Source organism: Falco punctatus (genome assembly GCF_963210335.1).
Source record: "Falco punctatus genome assembly, chromosome: 7".
Lineage (NCBI taxonomy): Eukaryota > Metazoa > Chordata > Aves > Falconiformes > Falconidae > Falco > Falco punctatus.
This window is the reverse complement of record NC_137587.1, coordinates 52,546,880-52,567,845: the sequence shown is the minus strand read 5'-3', so window position 1 is coordinate 52,567,845 and position 20,966 is coordinate 52,546,880. Positions and strand designations below refer to the sequence as shown.

At 38.3% G+C, this 20,966-nt stretch overlaps 1 protein-coding gene and 1 long non-coding RNA gene across 2 annotated transcripts in view; one reads left to right on the top strand and one right to left on the bottom strand.

The window, feature by feature from the left end:
• The window catches only part of LOC308067216, a 29,457-nt gene extending 8,494 nt beyond the window's left edge, over window positions 1-20,963 (bottom strand). Inside the window, exons 1-2 of the long non-coding RNA XR_013929501.1 lie at window positions 7,465-20,963; window positions 114-170 (exon numbers count right to left, since the gene is read on the bottom strand). This is a non-coding gene — a long non-coding RNA (uncharacterized lncRNA). The remainder of the gene's footprint in view (window positions 1-113; window positions 171-7,464) is intronic.
• KLF13 (KLF transcription factor 13) overlaps window positions 1-20,966 on the top strand; it is a 35,563-nt gene that overhangs the window by 11,395 nt on the left and 3,202 nt on the right. The window lies entirely within an intron of this gene.

The window sequence follows — 20,966 nt, the reverse complement described above, 5'->3', positions numbered from 1 at the left end:
GAAATGCTAACCACTTAGTTCCAGGGTAAGACCATCCGAGTACAGAAGCCTAAAAGGATGTATTGAGCTTTTTAAAGTAAACAGCTGTCAGTATTTCCACTAGAGTAACTTACTGAGAATCAGCTGAGAAGGGTTAGAACATGACAGCCTAGTCCATCTTCAGGTGTTTCCTGCAAAAATTTGCTGAAATGGTGAGCTGTTTGTTAGTAGATCAGAGAAATATTTGTTTTGCAATTTGGAGATAAATAAATGAAATTACATTGGTAGAAATTTACATACTAGACTGAGGCTTTATAGATTCTTGCAAAACCTCACTGTGCGTATGGGCCTTTCCTGCATTCTTAATCTGGTGGTTTAGGATCCTGCTATAACAAATACGAACAGGGATGCTGCTAAAATTTCACTGAACCACAGACTAATTCTTGTTATGTATTGTAGGAGTTTACTGAATTTAAATTTGCAATTCCTTTTAAGTGCCAGCAGAAGGAATGCAGACTAGCATTAATGTGATTGCTTTGGCAGTTTTTGATTGTTGTGGTGATGGATATATTTTCCAAGACCAAGGTGAATTGTATGCAGCTTTCTTATGCATGTGTGTGAAACTCTTAATAGAGCAGTGAAAGCCCCTCTTAACTCAACAGAAATTTCCGTTTGGTGTTATCTGTGTCCATACAAGCAGTGCCAATAGAATGTTGGCAGATGGCTAGTCTTATTGTATAATATATCCAGGGTGTATTTGCAAAGTATGTTTTTTAAATTCTCTGAACACAGCCAGAACAAAACTGAATTTCTTAGATACCCCAAAAGATTACATCTCTGGATTTGCATACATATTTTTTTTTCTCCTTTGTCCAGAGCTGTACAGTATTTGGCCCTTCCGTTTCCCCCAGCTTTCATCATTCTTGGAAACAACTGAATTCTCGCTAACTTTTTAGAAATAGTCTTTCTCAGATTGGCAACATGTGCAACATCTTCTAGCTTAAAAAAAAATGTAAAAGCAAACAACCAGAAAAGCGAATGCTTTGGGATTTATAGATACCCCTAAATAGTATTAGCATAAATGCACCTATAAGAAATGGATTTAAAAGCTCATTTTTTCAAGAAACAGCTGAAAAGATGTAGAATTTGGTCATGGGACAAAGTAATTCTGTATCATGGGTTTAATAGATGCTATGGTGTGGATTTAATTAATCAGTTTTACTTTAAACCGTATGATAGGAGAGGTTAAGACTATCTTCAGTAAATCACCTACCCCTTGTCTTCAAAAACAGTAATGTCAGTATCCCTAATAAGGTAACGTGTTATTTTTTAAGCACAGAATTTTGTGTTTTATTTGGAAAGAAGCACTTCCTCTCCCCACCACCTGCACATATAGTAAGCATTGCATTGATAATATACGTAAACATGGTTTTGCATACAATTAAAGATCACTTATGGTGAACCCTAACTCTGATTCTGTCCCTCCTTCATGTGCTGGTGAAGCTTTGAGGGGGGAATAGTGCTGCTGCGGCTAAGCAGATTAACTCAGCATTGCTCTAACAGTGGGACATGTGGTCTGGAGGGAGGAGGATTCTCCCTGTCCCCACCATCTCCAGCTCTTAGCTGCTCTGCAGAAGAGCTGTTACTGTTGAAAACGAGTTTTCAAGTGGCAGACAGGTATGATAGCTGCCAGAGTTTGCGGAGGGCCTGAAACAGTAACTTTAAGAGGAGAAATGTCTCAATTCATAACAGTGAGTTTTAACAGATGCTACTGAAGGTATTTTAGAGGTTTGGCATGCATCTATGGCATTCAGAGCCATTACTTTCCAGTCAGCTTCATCTATAGTGCAGCTCCCACGTAATCTGCAAACTCTAAAGTCTAGAGAACAACTGAAAACTGATGTTTACACCATAAAATTATGTTTAAAACTGTTAAAGTTAAACTGTACCCATGTATTGTAACTCCTATAATCCTGATATGCTGATTTATGAAAGACCCGTAGAAGCACAGATATGCTAGTGGGAGCATAACTGAACGTTGTTGGAAGCCAATTCTATTCACAATTCATTCGATTCTGGTTATATTCCATAGCTTTCGGAACATCTCACCTGCAAGTAGGTTCAGTTATCACACAAGTTTGGGGCAATTACTCATTCTTAAAGACTCTTCTACTATTTTCCTATGTTTTCCTTCAGCTTGAGTGAGTTTTGTTGTGTTCGCATTGCCTTTCAGTCTGTTGGTCAGTATCATTGTTGGCACCATCTCACTGACCAACTCAAAAATTATTTAAGCCAGCACCTGTTGGAGCTTGGAGTTTAAATGTATAAGTCTAACTGCTGGGGAGCTATTTTAATTGGCAAGTCTTGCTGGTAGCTTTCAGAGGATGAGATGGTTGGGCAGGTTACAGTGTCATCTTTGCTGTACTCACTGAAGTAAGCAAATATTATACAACAGCTAGCACAAATGCGTTACCATGAACCTTGTCCCAGACTTTTAGAACTGGGAAACATAGGGTCAAATATCCGTAGAAACATGACTGTCAGATACCTTGTACTGTCTAAGGTGGTAATTTACAAAACTCTCATCATATAATGCAAAGACAAAGCTGTATTGAGAAACAGCTTTTAAACACTGCTTATCAAAGTACAGATGTTCAGCACCAGCATCTTCTAAGCAAAGTTTCAGGCAGTCCCCAAAGGGGTGTTCTTTTTTTAAAAAAGCAAAAAACAACAGAACATTTTGTCATTCTGTTTCTTACTTTAGCTTCAGTGTATGAAACTGACCATGTTTCTGGCAAGCAATATGGACTAAGCAAACATATTCTCTGCAACTGTAAACTCTCATCTGACTCATACCACAAGATCCTAGATGGTGAAGGGCTATTAATTTTTAGATAGTTTTTTTGCTAACATTACTTACTGGTGAAAAGCCATGTAGAACTCACCTGTTTTCTCTGCATTTCTGCATCTTTCATTTTTGAGCAATGTTGCCTCTGGAGAAAACAGTAGCACTGGCCTTACCGAACCAGAATCATCTCTGTAATGACTGACTATTTTAAACCTACACCTTTCACATGATACTTCCTTTTCTCTTTTCTGTAATTTAAAAAGATTGTTTAATAGGCTGCTGTTAATTTCTTGAAATTTTAGGGCTCTGTAACATAAAAAAAAAAAGTAATAGTTCAGCTCTTTCACCGTGCTTGACAGGATAATAAGGATTTGAGTGCTTTCCTCACTCTTAACGCCAAACTTCCCAGTGAAAACATCCTTCTCTTCTTCTGTCCTTATCTTGACTGGTGTTTTTGTAGACCGTTTACAAGAACATAATTCAATTTTTGTAAGTGATAAATGACTCCCTTTTGAATGTATAAATCACTAGATTATTTTTTGTCACTAAGGCAAAATTAAAAAGTTTTATTTTTTGTCATTAAGAATATAATAGGTTACAAAAAAGGTCTGAGATAATGCTGTCTGGCTGGTGCTTTGCTTTTGTACCAATACCCTGCTTTGTGCTGCTAAGGTTAGCACTTGTGGGTGAGTTACAGACTAATTATTTTGTAAAAGCATGACACCTGTGCTAACTTCTGTGCGTATGTTTGTTTAAAGCTTCTTTCTGTGAGCCAACTGGTCTTGTGTATAGCGTACCCTTGGACACATCCAAGTTACACTTTACAATTCTGAATTATACATATACACTGTAAACTGGATATGACCACTGTTATTGGCAAGAGACTCAAACTCATTTGGTTTTCTCAACTAAGTAGTTGTAAAAAGGCTGTAACATTCTGATGGGTGCTCTGCAAGTTTTGTGTTATTTCCTTTATGAAAAAGTGATAGTGCTAGCACGCTTTTCACTGAGTACTTGTTGAAGCTTCAAGGACAAACCCACTAACAACAGTAACTTCTACTGCACAACTGTTTTTCACTTGGAAATCAGACCACCTTAGGGGTTTTTAATACCTATGGTGTGGGTTTTTTTAATATATAAAGCAGTTCTAAGTTCCTAAGTCAAGCTTGTGTTTGACTCTTTTGATTATAAAACACAGCTACAGCTCCTTACCATCCGTACAGAACTCCACAGACACAGCAGTAGTCAAGGCATAATCAACTCTAATCCTGTCAGCTTTTGTGTTACTTTCAGTGTGGATGTTCCTTGTGTCCAGTTCCTTCTCCCATATATTAAGGAAAGGGAACAGGCCCTATCTGTGAGTGGTGAATTTATTCTTTTAACAGCATTTACAGCCTTGAGTAATAGAACAAAGGGGTTACACTGAAAAGGTGATTTACAAATGTGCATCTAGCATTGTGTATACAACTTTACAGTGCTGAGGTTATGTGTCTTCTGCAAAAAATGGTAAACACCTCTGTGTGTGCGGTGTAACGATGTATCATTTTTCCTAAGACTATTGATTTACTCTGACTCGTCCAATGTTCACAAAAACGCTAAACTTAAGGTGTAAAAGCTTTTCAAAAGGAAGTAGAAACAAGTTTCAAAGAATTGGCTGAAATCCAAGGTCAAAGTACTTTGTGCACCACATCTTTTGTAGAAATAATGAAGGGTCCTGTTTGGCACTGTCAAGCGGTGACACCTGTAGTCAGATCAATCATCTCAATTCCCCAAAGCTAAGTCGGGATACAACACAACTCATGAAGTTGCAATTCCTGTTTTCTTTGGTTTTATTTACAGTCAGTCTGTTGTAACAGAACCTCCTGATTACTCGAGCTTATGAACCTTGCAACTCTGAATACTGCAGTTCTGGAATCCCAGCCTGAGACCCCTCTTGCCTGCCAGAGTTGCGCTCAGCAGGAGCTAGGAATATGGATGGGAAGTCAGCTTCAAATAATTTTGTACTTTCCTAGATTTAGAACTAGGTTGACCAAGAGTCCGAATGAAAAGAACAGGTGGGAATTTCAATGATCTTTTTCAAAGTAAAAATTATGTCCTCTGCATAGGGTTTTGGAGGTAGCCTGCAGACTTGCATGTCAGGGATATCTTTTAGAATTTCACAGTAATAGTTTAAAATAATGTGCATTTCCTATTAGATTTCACAGAACCTTTCTGTTACAGGAAGCTTCTCCTGAAAAATCTTTGGCTACAGTAAAATCCTATATTTTGCAGAGTATTTAGTTAGCCACTCTGCTTTGGACATGCAAAGTGTGGTCAACTGATTTCCTACGTACGCAAGGGATAGGTGCACCACCTCAAAAAGCTAGAAGGGCCAGCAGTTTCCTCACCTCAGCCAAAAGAGAAGGCCTATTAGAGAGCAGACTAGCTCATTTCATAAATGAAGTATAGCAGAGCATGAATAATTGTTCCTGAGGCACTTGTAATTTATGTTTTGGCAAGTAACAGGGATCTTTCTACTACAACTTCTCTACCTTTACGGCAGCTACATTTTCACATGGTATTTATGACCTGGAGAATTCAGAATCTCTGCTAAGGAATCACTCACACAGTAAAATGGTTTATGTGTCAAGAGGCTTTTAAAGTACTTCTAGAGAAAATGGTCACTGCTGGGCAGCCCTTCTAGCATGATTCATATGTATAAACCTGTAGTGTATTCTGTAGTGCGACACAACTGGTTTTAACTCCAGACTGCTCTGTAAAGGCAAGCAATGAAGACATGGGTGCAGCACGCATGGGAAAACAGAGTTATGGTTGATAAAGAGGCCATGCTTTTAGATACGTATAATTTGGCAAATTCCAAAATAGTGAAGATGTTCCTTTGAATACTACTTTGAAAAAGGAAAGTATTGGAAGTAGTATTTCCTTTTGAAAAAAAGGAATCCAGTTGATTTCTCTATGTGAATACATAATGAGATAGCTGCTTCAAAAGTAGAGAGAGGTGTTTTCAAAGTTAGGTTAAGGTGCCCTTGACAAAGCTGTTTTTGAAATACGTCCATATTCTACTTAAGATCTTAGCTTTTCAGTTATGTTTGATGTGCAGAGTCATACTCTGATAATTGGCTCCTGACTTGTACTCCTCCACAACCACATCCTTCATTCATTCATTTCCAGCACTGACCGTGGCCTCTCTCCTACGCCATGACCTCACCTCACATGCAGACAGAGCGGGTGAGACCAGCCTCCCTAAGTGACCCTGCAATCAGCTGTCCTGCAAAGTGATCATAAAACATGAAGAGATCGCGGGAGCTGAGCTGCACCTAGGGCGTGTTATACTGTGGCTGTTAATGCTTGGAGAAAGGGTGCTGTAGCAGCAACACTCCTCCATTGCAGTCTAATAAAACAGCCTCCATGTGACTTGTTGATGCCTGAAGTCCTGCAGGCTTAGGGGTAAGTTGCTTGGCAAGTCTATCTAAGGAGGAATGCTAAGGAAATCTCATTACAGCATCTCATTAATAACCAATTATTTCTATTTTGTATAGAATATAGCCAGGGCAGTAACAGATGCTTTCAGAAACAACTTGAGACATTGGATAGGAGCCTGATTTTTCAGAGAACTGGGTGTACATGCCTACAGGTTCACACCAGTGATTAAAACATTAAGACAGCCAAAACTAAAAGACAACCTAACCAGTGCAAGCTGCTGAAAACTTTCTCTTATTTATTTTCTGCTTATATATGAGGTCTAGATGTGTGTGCATATACATATTTGTAGTTTTAAAGAATTAGCACATAGAAAAGACTGAAAAACAAGCTGAAGCTAGAAAGGAGCAGATAATGTGCTGCTCTTCATACAGCAGTGGTTGAAGGAGACTGCTAGATGGGGAGATGGAAAATATAAAGGGAAGGTATTGTCAGAATAAAACATATAAATAAGACTTGCAAGAGTTGAATGTTGAACTGCAAATACTGTCTTTTCTAAAAAGTTGACCTGCTTTAAAAGTCTTTATTAGAATGTGAATACAACTGTTATCATAGAATCTGATTCCTGTATTAAAAACAAAAACCTGAATCCTGGTTTAAACAGGAAGTGTGGCTTTACAATCCAGGAAGAAGATTTTCTGAAGTGTATGCAACAGGTTTACGCATACCTTGAATGGTAACTGCCTGGTGTCAAGCAACAGACTTACTGTTTGTTTATCAACCCATAAAACCACTTTCTAGAGTGGCGTGTTCCCTGAAGCTGGGTGCTGCATGTGGCCATTGGCTGATGCTGCTTATAAACTACTCCAGCACCACCTTGCTCTCTGGCACAACGATCCATCCAGAACGAGAATAAAAATAGAAGGAAATTCCCACTCCCTCTCTCCTCCATACAGTTGCAATAGACTCTCATACCAGATTTTTCACTCAGCTTTACAGGTTCAGTTGTACTTATAAATGCTGAAGTCCCATGTTTCATGCATGCTGTGTTACTGTGAGGTTGTTGATTAAACAGTTCAAAAGTTCACAAAGACATTTCACGGTTACAGCCAAAGACAACTTTACTAACTTCTGTTTGCTTGGCTTCTAGCAAAATGAAATCTCATCCTGTCCCCAGATCCTGGGAGATGCTGTGCACATAAAATGTCATAACTTACCCGCAGTGTCTATTCATGCCAAAGTATGTGGACTTCAGTTGGAGGCAGATGACATTCAACATCTTCCAGAATTCAGATAAATAAAGTACAGGTTTCAGTTTAGATGAACAATCCTTTAGTCTGTTATTTTGCATAGCAGGACAACCTTTCATTAATTTGATAAGCTTTGCTTTTACAAGCACTTTTCTGTTTTTAGTAGGATAGAATAATAAAAAAATTATTGATCTATCAACAGAGAAAACACTGATTCCTGGGGTCATATGATTCCTTCTTTGCAGTTATTCACGCAAGTGCTGGGTAATGCTCTTGGAGCCAAAGTTTTACAATTTCAGCATGAATTCACCTACAATTCACACCAGATGAATATAATTTGTCATTAACTATTTAATTGCTCTCCCACTTAAAACATTTTAATTGTTGTACCAGAGATCAGGAACATTACCATTCAAATTTTTTATGAAAGCCACCACAAAAATTATTTGTGATGTAGACTTTCATTGAGAGTTCATCATATAGACAGGGATGGTTTGTGATGTTTCAGTTTGATTTCAAATATTTTTGTGATACAAGCATCTTCAGGATCTAACTTTTAAGTACCTACCTCCCACAGTGATCAGAACTCAGATAAATTAAAGCTTAAGACCATCTAAGTAAGCTAACTAGAATTTTCCACAAGGACTAGGTACCAGCATTTTCTGGCAGAGAGGGAAGACCCTTGGGTTGTTAGAAGAGCAAGGAATAACCTGTGTCCCACACTGAAGGCTGATGAAAAACAGGTCATCACATTGATGAAAAAAGGAGCAAAATTATCGATGGAGATACATTTGCAAGAAGATCTACAAAAAAGGAGTTATTTAGAAGTCACTATGCTGCATTTTTGATTCCTGCCATTTAACCCATAAGTACTTAGTGGTTAATTCTCCTACGTGTATAATTTCTCTGCATAAAGACCACACCATTGATAATGAACGGCTTGACAATTAGCCTGTCAGCTCTGTTGGGCCATAACCCTAGGTTTCAAGAAGAGGTAGCACAGACTGGAAGAAGAGGGGGAAGTGTCCTATAGTGATCATGTAATCTTTTTTCCACCGTACGAGTGGGCTGGAGAAAGACAGAATGCGAAGGAGTGTAATACTCTCCAGAGGTCCCATGGAACTGCAAACAGTCAGATGTCTGATCTGGAGCTGTTTTGAGTTTGCAGAGTGGGCTGGGTAACAGAGTGAGCAATTCTGAGGTAGCACAGGAAAGATCCAGACAACAGTTTGTAATGGAAACTTTGTGTTTCTCTTGGTACCTTAACTAAACATTCCCTGTAGATGCATTTGGTTCAGTTGTGTCAGCTACGGGTAAGGGAAAATCAAGTCTGGGGAGTTTTCTTTCTTGGCTTCAGTTGCTGTCTGCATAACATTTTCATTAATCACCTTATTTGCTCTAACAGAGGCTGAGTGGTGCAGCCGAAATCATCAGCTTGTAGCAGAGAACAAATCAGCATGCTAGCATGCTAGAACAGAAGTAACATGAAACTGCAAATGACTAAACGAGGTCTCAGTCCAGCATATATATTCATCAAGGCCCATATTATTATTTTCCTTTTCAAGTTTTAACTGGACTCATTTGATAAAAACCATGGCATTTGTTATTACAGACATTTGGAGAACCCTCCTCTAGGCCCTTGTCACTTTAAAAGATTTGAATTGGCTCATTGACATGACAGAAAAAGAACAAAATCCCACATAACTTCACTGATGTTAGTCTCTGTTCAATGTTTTAAGAAGCCAGAGACATCTCTGGCCTATGCTGAAGACACAAGTTTTGTACATAAGGAATGAAGAAAGCCCCTTAAATAAGCTTTTGGCTCAAGGCAAGAATTCTAGGCTGAAATTCCTTTGCTGGGGTAATGTAATAGGTCAGATTTGCTGATTAGCACTTTTTTGGGGGTTGTTGTTTGTTTGTTTTGCAACCCCAGTCATCTTTCGAAGTGTATTTATTAAATATTATAATTGACCAATGAAAAAGGAAAGAAATCCCGCATTTTTAGTTTTGTCATTCAATAATACCCAGATGTGTTCAGAGCTCTATTTATGGTGTTTTTTTCATTTATTTTCTGTTCACAGTAGAAATCATCCTCCTTTCTTACATTCATAGATCTCGGTACAACAAATAAAAGAAATATAGTAATTAAAGGGCTACTTTACTAAGTCCTCTTTGCAAGGAGTCTGATGTTTCAGTGTTGTTTGGAAATGACACATAGCTAAGACACATCTTCCTCTCCCCAGAATTCATCACTTCATCATTTCAGCATAATACAATTCAATTGTCTTGCATTTAAGTGCAAAGCCAAAGGGTCAGCTATTGATCTCCGTTCTTGGAACAAGCCACAGGAGAGACAAAATCAAGTGGAAGTTGCTGCTCTTCTAAATTAGTGGCATTTTGGCTCTCACTGAGCACTAGTGTAGGATTTAATGCCTCAGAGATAAGGAGACCCAGTAAGAGTTTTAGGTTCACTGAACAGAAATTACACACAGCAATTGCAGATGCTTAACTTCGATGGAAACCCCAACATTTAGTTTGCATTATTGTAAAACATAAGCTCTTTGACACTGAGGCTGTTGCCTTTCATTTTTCAACTTAGGCCTGTCATAGATACTCAGTAAAAGAGCATTGTTTACTCACAGATTCCAGCACCACAGGGAAAAAAATGCTGCTTTTATAATAGGATGTGGCAAAAGTCCACATAAACAAAAGCATTATACTTAATGGAAGCACAATCAATAGAAGTTATTCCTGTGGGGCAGACAGTGTCCATTCTAGTCTGCATGCTCACCTAGACATGGAAGTTGTCCCTGCTAGGTAGGGTAAGTTTCCAACCCCATGGCTATCCTAATGGCTCTGACATTCCTCTTTTCTTAGATGGGAGGTTTCCATTCCGGTTGTGCATCAGAACTTTTGGGAAAAAGAATGAAATGGTGAACATAAAGCTTTGGAGTTAAGACAGAATCAACAACAGAACAGCATTAGATAACAATGATAAAGCCATATAGATCTGTAAGGAGATTTATACCTTATCTTTGAAATTGCAACCATTGTAAACACCATCTCATACAATCATGTAACATTACTATTTTTCTGGCTGATGGATTCCTACCTTTGTAAGAGGTAGCTGAAGTTTTGATTACTCACAATGTTATAGACTGAGAGGTATTGCCATACTGACAGTGAGTGCATTTAAAGTGTACGTGCTATCAGTGCAGTCACATAGCAAGACTACAGCAAACATGATAGAAAAGAGTCAAGAGAAATTCTGTGTATGTAGATTTTGACAAGGCCATCTAGAAGGTATAGCAATAATACAGTTGCTACCACAAAGTTGTGCATTGTTTTTTCTGGCCATCAAAGGAAAACCTTACCTGCCCTCTGAGATGTGGGAAACATCTTTCATGCTTGTGATGCTTTGAGAGGAGAAAACATACATATGCATCTCATTCTTAGCTGACACGGCTAATCTGAATACCTAAGGTACTAATGAGCAAATTTACATCCGAAAAGAATTGCTCTTACTGCATTTGTATGTAACCAGTAACTCCTCCAGAAATACTTTGCTAAGAACATCACAAAAAATGAAGAGGAAAATACCACACCCAATGTCCAGCTCAGTGAGGCATCCTGGCCTTAGAGTGGACGATGTACAGCGCTGTGTAGGGTCAGGAAATGGAAGACAAGGAAGCCAGTTCTGTCCGCTTGCCTAGCCTAGAGTGGGTTCTCTCTTCCTTTCATCTCTGCAGTAAGAGCTGTGAAGCCAAGTGGCATTTACAGCAGCTAATCAACGCATACTGATGACACGGTATAAATGGTACAAGTGCTGCTGAGTTCCTAGTTTAAACTTGCAGTATTTGATCTAGGACAGTTTTCATTGAGACTGCTGTGGTTTATGGTCCTAGCAGCGGTCAGGGACACGCTTGCAACCACATGGGCTGACTCCACTGTAAGGCCACAGAATTTCACCCACAAGCCCTTTCATATTGTCTCTTTCACTCTTCTCTGTTACTCTTCTGTTCCTTTTAACTGCGCCACATTTCAGGCTAGTGAGAAAAAAAAGACTGGAAAGGTGACAATTGTCTGACACCATACTTCAGCACCATCTATTTCCTCTCTAGTTTGCCACTAACCCTGTCTACAACCTGAAACATAACCCGGTTCTGACTAAAGAAAGCAATACATTACTAAGTATTTTTAAAATGAGAACATTCTCTACAAGCTCAGGCATAAAGCAAATGAAGATAGATGTGGATTATACAATCATTAGCTGCTTTGAGATGCAAGAATATAACCTCACTATAAGTGAAAGAAGTTTTAGGCAAGGAAGAGTGGCGTGGAGCAGAGGTAGCATTGCTGTGAAGCCGTGTCATGCGGGACGCTGTAGCGGGTGTGCTGAATAGTTCACGTAATATGTAGTTTTCAAATGGGTAAACAATGCTGACATACAACCTTACTGTTTGACAGATGATTAGCATATTCAAAGGTATCACCTGTGTCTTACTATTAGCAATAACTTAGAGAAAGGAAAGAATCAGGTATGATGGATTAAATTTTTTCATGAAATCTCAGCAGTATACCTACAAAGATACTATTTAGAGCTGTTTGGCTAAATTTCAATACTTTAAATTCCAACAGGACTTTTTTTTGTTGTTTTTACCTTCTTTTTTATGGCTACTATGATGGGAAGCTGGGAAGGACAGCAAAGCCAAGGATGCCTTCATCTCTCTTCACTAAATTAACTTCCTTCATTTTGCTAGTAGTCACAGATAGCCTGTGATGCTTGGTTAGAAAAATGATGAGGAATCTTTAAGTTGTAGGAGTGTTTTACAAATTACACATATCTCTGTTCCCTCACTTTCACTTTCTCAGCCTTTAGTTTCAGAGTTGTCTTTCTACTGGCTTTTCTATTCCACTGGATTCTACTGATGCATCAAATTGAGTCATCAGATGCACAGATACTTACATAAGTGGTGAGCATATGACTAGGTTAATTAATTATTCAGAAAGTTATAAAAGCACCTTTGGTTCAATGCTTTAATCGGCTAATTCAACCTCTTTGCTGAAGTAGCTTTAAGTACTTCTGTTACTTCTAATAGAGAGGATGTGTTTCAGAAATATGTCTATATATTTAGACCCCATCATAAAAGAAAAGAATCTTGAAGGCTAATGATTTTGCATCTGGTTGTGTTTCAAGAGAAAAACTCTTTAACGTATTTAACACATACAAATGTAACTGTTTCCTCAGTCCCAGTTTTGATGTAGTCTGTATAATTGACCTCAAAGCTTCACAAGCCCCTGGCCTAGTGCAACTTATTTTTTGTAGTTTCAAAAGAGGAAGGAACATACGATAGGGAGGGGTTGCATGAGGAAGGGAGAAGAGATAAAGTGCGAACTCTTCAGAAACGGAAGTGGCAAACTGCACAGGAGAAAGCCTACTGTTAGCAATGGCAAGTATTCTGCGTTGTAGTCCAAGGGTGCAGTAAAACAAGTAGCATTAGACTCTCAGGTCTGCAGGCACAGATCTGAAATTTAAACTGTGGAATTACTGAAGGTTTTTTCTGACTTTTTTATGGTCTTCAATTGATGGGAAATAATTTAATTTCTCTATTGCCCAGCAGGACTAATATTTGGAGTACTCTCTAGCAGAGAGAGAGACTACAATGTAAATGTAGCTAGAGAGAAGAAAACCAAATAGAATTCACTATGTATCCATGGAACTGTAACATTCCATGTCAGTCCAGAGAAGATCATAAAAATACATACCTGGAAAATATGCTTGGGCTTTCTGGCATGGTCTTTGGGTTGGTTGCTTCTTTGCCATTCCAGTAGTGCATCTTTTTAGGTTTTGAAGGGAGAACTCAAAATGTCAGACAGAGCGTTTTGAAGGGCTGCATCACTTACCAACAGTATGCAAAATGGCTCAGGAGCACAAACGTACAAGGAAACCAAAGCAGCTCAGCATAACACTGGGAAATAAGTTTCTTGTGCTTAAGATGCTGTAGGGAATCACCTAAGACTCCTTGGGCCACACTGCAAAGCTAGAGGCCAAATTCTCAGTCACATTCTCAGCATAGATCTAGAATGTATTCCAAGATTTCTTTGTGAAGGGGAGGATAGAGTTTCATGGTCCTTACACTTGGCTGGTTAGCCTGTCTTTGTTGGCCGTTTTTGAAAATCCCTTGTGCTTATAAACACGGGGAGTCCAGTGAAAGTTGAAAACACAAATGAAATTGTTCCCTTAGAAGATCAGACTTGCAGTTAGTCACCTAATAAAAATGTCAGGCATTTAATCTTCATGAAGAGAAAGCTGCTAAGAAATGTTTATAAATAATATCAAAAACTTTGCATTTCTTTATTAGTAAGAAATATAGAAACTAAATTTTTGGTGAACACTTGTTCACCGACAAGTGGCTTTTTATGAAGAACAGAACTATGTATCAGTGAAACTCAGCAAATAGTTCAGGCTGACTTTTTTTATTTCAGAAAAATTGTGATAATGTGTTTCATCAATTCATTTCAAATTAACATCATCGTTGTGTTGAAATTTGTCTCCAGAGCTAAAGGAATTAAAATAGTGTTACAAAGGAACACCCCAAAAGTAGTAAAACATTTTACCAAAAATAAAATTACTATGGGCTACTTGGTTTGCTGAGTTCTTCTGCACTTCAAAGTTTTTTTTTATTTTTTCAGTGGAGCAAAAAATAAATAATAAACATAGCTCTAGCCTTTATTTTGCTCTTTCATTCAAAACCTTAGCAAAAGATGTAGCAAATTTTCTTTTTATTGAATTTATGACCATTTCATTTTAAAGCAAATTTGCTATAAGATTTATTTTCCAGATCATGGAATATAACTTTCAGCTACTTACTGGTGGTTTGTGCAAAGCAGTTTGGAACTAGGTTTTAGCTGGGAGTGGAACACAGAGCTTAATGTACTGAACACACAGTGATGTACTTTAGCAAAGATAAAGTGAGAACTAAACAGGAGTCAAAACAGGAGTTAACATGGTAGGCAGAAAATGACTTGGTAAAGATAAGAGGTTCAAATTCCAGATTCTTAATTTACTGTGCAAAAATGCAGAATAAAAATCGTGGGTATTTTAAAAGTGCTAAGCTATAGAAACTCACACAGAGCAGTTCAGCTTGGGCATCCCAGTTTGAACAGGGATTCAGTAAAGCCATGGAATGCATATTTTAGACAACAGAAAGATTATGTGATGGAGTGTCCTGTGAAAAAAACAAAAGCTTAAAAGGCTAGAATGTTTCTGCCTTGACAAAAGAGAAGCAAATGTAGCTGATAAAAATACCGTAAAATTATTCTAAACTGAGATTTAAGATATTAATGAACAAGCATGAAATAAAGGCCTAGAATATAACTGATAGAATGCAATCTGTTTAAAAAAAAAAAAGAAAAAAAGAAAAAGATTTTTTCCATTATGGTGAAAGTGAGTTGTAATATTTTTAAGAAGGAGCAGAAGGTAGCTGCATGGAACATACCAAAGTAGTTATTTTGGTCCTTGGGCAGACCCGACTGTGGTTAAGGCTAGGGGAGGAATTTTGCACTACTTGTATTTCTCCGGCATTGTAATCATTATCATTATGGTATCTGAACTGTTGTTCATCATTTGCTGTTTGCGTTGTTCTAGTTAGCTGTGGTTATACAGATAAGTCATGCGTGCTGTAATCTGTGCTCCCAGATGGAGCAATAAAGCACTTCCAGAACAAACAGTAACACACATTCACTTAAAATGTAAACTTGCCGCTTGGAAATTCAAGAAATATTCATACCTGTCTAAATAACTCAATAAGAATGTTAAGGTACAGGAAATAAATCAAGGATTTAAATAATGGATATAACGGTAGCTGTTGCAGCCTCTGCTCAGTAATAGTTTCCTGTGCACATGGTAAACATAAGATCCAAAAATTTATCCATTTAATGACTGTATTTGCTAAGATTAAAGTAAAGATGCCCACACTTTCAAGTTTGATTGTACTTGATGCCTGGGTCTGTGCCTGTTGGAAATCTGCGAACTCCAGTTCCCAAAAAAAGGTCGCATCACAGGTAATGGAAATAGCAGGAACATGCATGCTTCTGTCAGCAGGTACCAATGCAATCCAGCTCCTTGTTCCGGTGTGTCCTAGGGGCTTTGGGGAGGTTATGTCCCAGTGTCTAATAAAGTGTGAACTCTGACTAAAGCTTCTCTTGGTTTGGGGCATTCATAGCACACTCCCATATTGGGCTTCTGGTGTCTAATGACAGTCAAATTCACCCTGTGACTTTTCTTTTGACTGAGAACATTACTAAAACTTCCTCGTATTCCTGGAACTAGCCAAGCTTAATATTGCTGAATTCACTACCTGTTAGATATGGTTGAAGGTAGTGGAGACATTGAAAAGCTGTTGACAGACACACAAAAGTGGATACAAAAATCATGATCGCATTTCGCTTGTTTGGTTATGAAATGTCACCTCCAAAGTCATTAATTTAAAACTGTTTAATTTATAGAAATTTGGAATTGTGAAGCTTTGGAATGTTTTGATCCCTTTTAAAATACTTGGTAAAGAAACCACCATTCATTTAACATCAAAGCGGTGCATTATTCTCTCTCTTGCACTCAGATGGTTAAGGGCTTGGTTTTTGACTGCAAAAGGGCTTGTTTATAAAAAAGAGAGTAACAGAAGCTAAATGCTTGTAAATACATATCGGTGCTATTGAAGGATAACCTTTCTTTTTTTTCTAAATAACAGCCAGTCTCAAGAAACATGGTCTGCTTGGGTGAGTGTTTTTTCCCAGGATAGCATTTCCTCTCTTAGAGGAAGGCTGCTTCAGTCACATCTGTATTTAACTGTCTGCCCCTCATCCTCCCCACCCAGCCTGCTAATCTGTGTTTCCAAATATACCCGTAATTATGTATATGAAAATGTAGAAATATAAGAATAGTACACAGTGGCATGTTCAGGTTTCTAGTCTGTTTTTGTAACAACATACCATGCAGTTCTGCAAAACAGCAGAACAGATTAAAGATCACAGAAAATTGTTTCTGGCTTACTGTTTCTGGTTTTGCAGGCACGTGTGGAATTCCCAGAATATAAATTTCTTTGTTACTGCATGGTCTTGGCATATGTTTGAAGGTGCTAATGTGCAAAGCTACTACATGAGTTAAATTGAAAAAAATAGCCCGTATACATGGTTTGACTGGATAATACTCTAATCTGTAGGGCAGTGGATATCACGTTCCAAATTGTTCAGATAGGATTGCCTAATCTTTCCATTGGAATTCTGAAAATGGTTGGTATGACAGGTGTCTCAACCTGTTTTGGCATTTTAGTCATTTGTAGGCGTGGGGTTTTTTAAGCACGCTCAGGCCTACATAGTACTTAGTATCATTTTTAACTTCTATTCAAATGCTGGATATCATACAGATGAATCAGTCAAACAGGACTCCAGGGTCTGTACAGGAGTGTCACTGTATAAGAAAGGAGCCCTTAAAACTGTGTGTGAATTGGGGAAAAGTGGAGAGTACACTAGAAGTGTGGTACAAGTCAAGACATCAGTTCTGGTTCCACCATCTCTGTAGTTTTTGTTTCCCATAAGTACATGTAGTTGCCTCAATATATGTAACGATTGACAAATATAGAATAATACAAAGGACTTTTATGTAATATCAGAAGAACAGCCTGGCTCTACTTGCTTCTGAATCTCTTCCAGCAAGAAAGAAGAGAGGTGCATTTTTTAAAATGCTGTTTCTATAGCGCAGGCAACTCTACGGTTCCTTTGGTGGTGTGCTCTGGCAAGCAGTATAAAACAGTATGAGTAGCTAGGGCTGTGCCACTGGAATGAATTTGGAGTTAGTACACCTGCAGATCTCATGTTCTTTTACTCAGTGAGCACTGCAAGTTTCTTAATGCAGCTTGACACACATTTTTCTTTGGACTGGGTGGAGTTCAGGGAGAAGCCAAAAATGTTCTTGCTTGTGTAATTTTCAGTTAAGATCAGTTGTATTTAATTCTCAAATGTGATGTTTTTCCATGAGCTTGTGTAACTTTTAACACCAGTTATGTGATGTTATATGCTCTGTCAGAGGAGCTAGAAAGGTTACAGTTTAGTGGGATTTGGAACATGGAAATCCAAACCTATTTAAAATTGTTTAAAAAAATTAATTACAATATTCCTTATCTTTTAAAGGCATCTTTTGCCTGCCTCTCTTAAGAGTAAAAAAGCCTAAGCTGCTTTTTGATTCCTTTATTTTCAAGGATCTTTATCTTTTGGAGACTTATCTCTCTTTGAGACCTGCTAGTAATGCTCATAATGCACAAAAAACCTGATGTTGCCAAGGCAGTGCTAAGACTTTCAATATATACATTCACATGCTTGACGTGTTTCCTACCATATTTAAGATACCTGATAATATTTTCACAGTAATTTATAGGATCAAATTCTGCAGTCATTGTATAAAGGTAAAATTCTGACTTCAACACTGCCTAAGATGGACCTCAAAGTCTTTATTTTGTCGTGTACAGCAACTTTAACATTGAAGGCTCTTTGTTAACTACAATATGACCATGAATTACTGCTGATGCAAAAAACTTGTACTGTGGCTGCATTTTCCCTAATGAGATTAGGCAGTCAATTCATATAAACTGTCATTCTGTTGATTGCTTTACTGACAGTAAAAGGTCATTTATATAACGTACCTGCACAGAAAACCACATCCCTTCTGTTTAAGAGATGAGATTGATGACAGACTATGAATTTCCACGTGTGGTTTTAGACCAACAGCTAGGTCTTGCCTTAATTAACATCCTGCAGCAACTTTGTTCCAGACTGTGTACTAATTTTTTATGAACAATAATGATTCTCATATCTTCACACAAGAATTCCAGCATTTCCTCACAATACAGCTTTTCTTTGAGGAGGTATTGCTAAACCTTAACAAAGCTGGGAAGCACTCTAGAGAACTTCCTACCACTACTAGAGTGAGATTGCACTGTAAGAGTGCACGGAGGGGAAAAACATTTGGCCAAGAAACTTAAAGGCAATTAGCAAAAAGATATCAAATCAAGACTAGAGAGGACCGAGGGGAAAATATAGTTTCTTGGAAGGAGAAGTAGTAGTGGAAGAAAGGCCACATTTTCTTTGGCTTAGCACCCAAATCACCATGACCATCATCAACAACATCGTCAGGCAGGTGAGTAGGAACTTGAGTAACAGAAATGTCCAAAGGCCTTACCAGAAAGTGATGCTATAGCACAGGCATGAGAAAATTCCATTCTGCAGGCCAGATCCAGCTGTTAGACCATGTCTTATTGCCCTTCTTTCCAAGGGTCCCGGATTCCTCCTGGAAGTATATCTGTTATATGACCAAAACATAGGAAAAAGATTAGTGAATCTAGTCACACAACAGGGATATCTGGCACATCCCACCACAGGCAGGAGCATATCTAACAACGATGACTGGGTACAAACATAGTGAAAATGTATTTGTTTCCCGTTTCTCAGCAGACTGAGAGATGAATCCCTGACAGTTTGCAGAAGGCCAAGGAGGACATGGAATGGCTTTGCATAGGTTTTTTAAGCAACAAAACTATATGCATTAAATGAGTTGTTGGTGGGTTTGCTCTTAAAAAATTTGTAGATCCCTAAGTTTTTTAGGCTTTAGATCAAAGGAAGCAACTGAAAGCAGTCCTGTTCATCTTAGCTGACTTTTGTAGGTCACTTAGGAGGTGGCGTTCATGGTTCTCCATATGAAAATCTCCCTTGTGTACTGTACAGGTATAACTATTGCATTAGGCATTGTAGTTGTAGGTGTAACTAATGAAATCCACAAAATGTGCTTAAGATTGGGGTTTCTCCTAAATAATCAAGGAAACATGAGGAACACTTGTTTTCTCCATGGTCTCGAATAAAATTTTATTTAAAATAAGAATTGCGTGTCTATTAGTTGAGACACTGTTTGAGATTTGGCTGAAGTATCTTGGAGGCTTCATGAACAGAGGTAAAAAGAACCTAAAAATCTCTTTTTCTGAGCAGAAGCCTCCTAAGTAGATCCTGGAGATAAATGTTATGGCCAAATCTGTGAATTTAAAACAGATTACTGGCCACTTAGATTGAAGGTTGGCTGGTGTTAATTTTGCTATCAGACAATTTCAATTAAGGTGTGTTGAATTTCTCCAGGAGACTAATTTATGTATTTATTTCCTATTTGGCGTAGTGTGTGTAACTTTAATTTCTGATTTTGGGACAGAAATTTTATACCTCTCTGGACCTCCTGAACTGCCTATTCAGCATTAGAAAAATTAAGATTGGTGCAAGTAGGAAGTTATAAAAATTATAACTACAAAAACTGCTAAGTCTGTATTCACAAATGAATAAGATGTTCTAGATTGATAACAAATAAAGAACATGATATTCAGATGCAGTGACAGTAAGAACCAAACCAACGTACAGAAGTAGTAGGCAGCACATTTCATGGTTTGATGTTGTCATTTTTAACAAACGGAGAAACTAAGGATGGAAACAAATAGTACAAGTTGCCTAAGGCTATGCAGCGCATCAGTGATGAAGCTGGGAATACATCCCAGATACCCATCTATTACAACAACAACACTACTTCTGTCTGCAGCCGGTGCTCACCTCCAGTGCTTGAGCTTCTCAGGCTGCACATCTACCACAGTGCCCAAGTGCAGACCTCCAGCATAGCCATGCAACTGCCCTATGAAAGATGTTTCCCATGGCTGAAATCTGTTGAGAAGTGCATCAAGTCACCATACTGCTGTTTCTTTGAGCTCAGTGGTCCTACCTGAAGTGTCATAGTCATGGGTTTTAGCTGTTGATAGAAGGTTGCTATGTGGCACATTTACCTAGTTGAAATATAGGGCTCCCTCCCTTGTCTTCTAAAATGAGACCTAAGGCAGTGAACAAGAGAAACCCTAGTACCTTCAGCAAATGCAGAAATCACAGGCACGGCTGTGGAGAGTGCAAGGTGACAGCCTCACACCCAGTGCCTCAAAATTTCCATTGTGCATTTTTACCATTATTGTTTTTAAACTGAAGAGAGACTTCATCACACCTCCTGAACTTCAACACCGAGTCAGACAGACATAGGGACAGCTCGGAGGAGTAAGTGAATATTCTGTAGAGCTCGGTACAGATATTGTCAAAGCCCAGAAGTCTAATGGACTACAAGAGATATGAAATGTCACATCAGCTTAAAGGATCAGGAGCCCAGCATCCCTGAAGATCCAGTTATCAAATGAGGCATCTATCACTAGTTTGATTTGAAGTACTTTTTAATGGATTGGAATACCACGGTGGTCTCATCTCAGGCAGAGAGTAACACTTTCTCCATCCAATTAGTGCCAAATGGCTTCTACCATGCTCCCAACCTTTCTATTCTAACTTTTGCATACAAAAAAAGCACATGGAAGACATTGCTATCCCTTCTAATCATGCCATGTTTGCTTCTT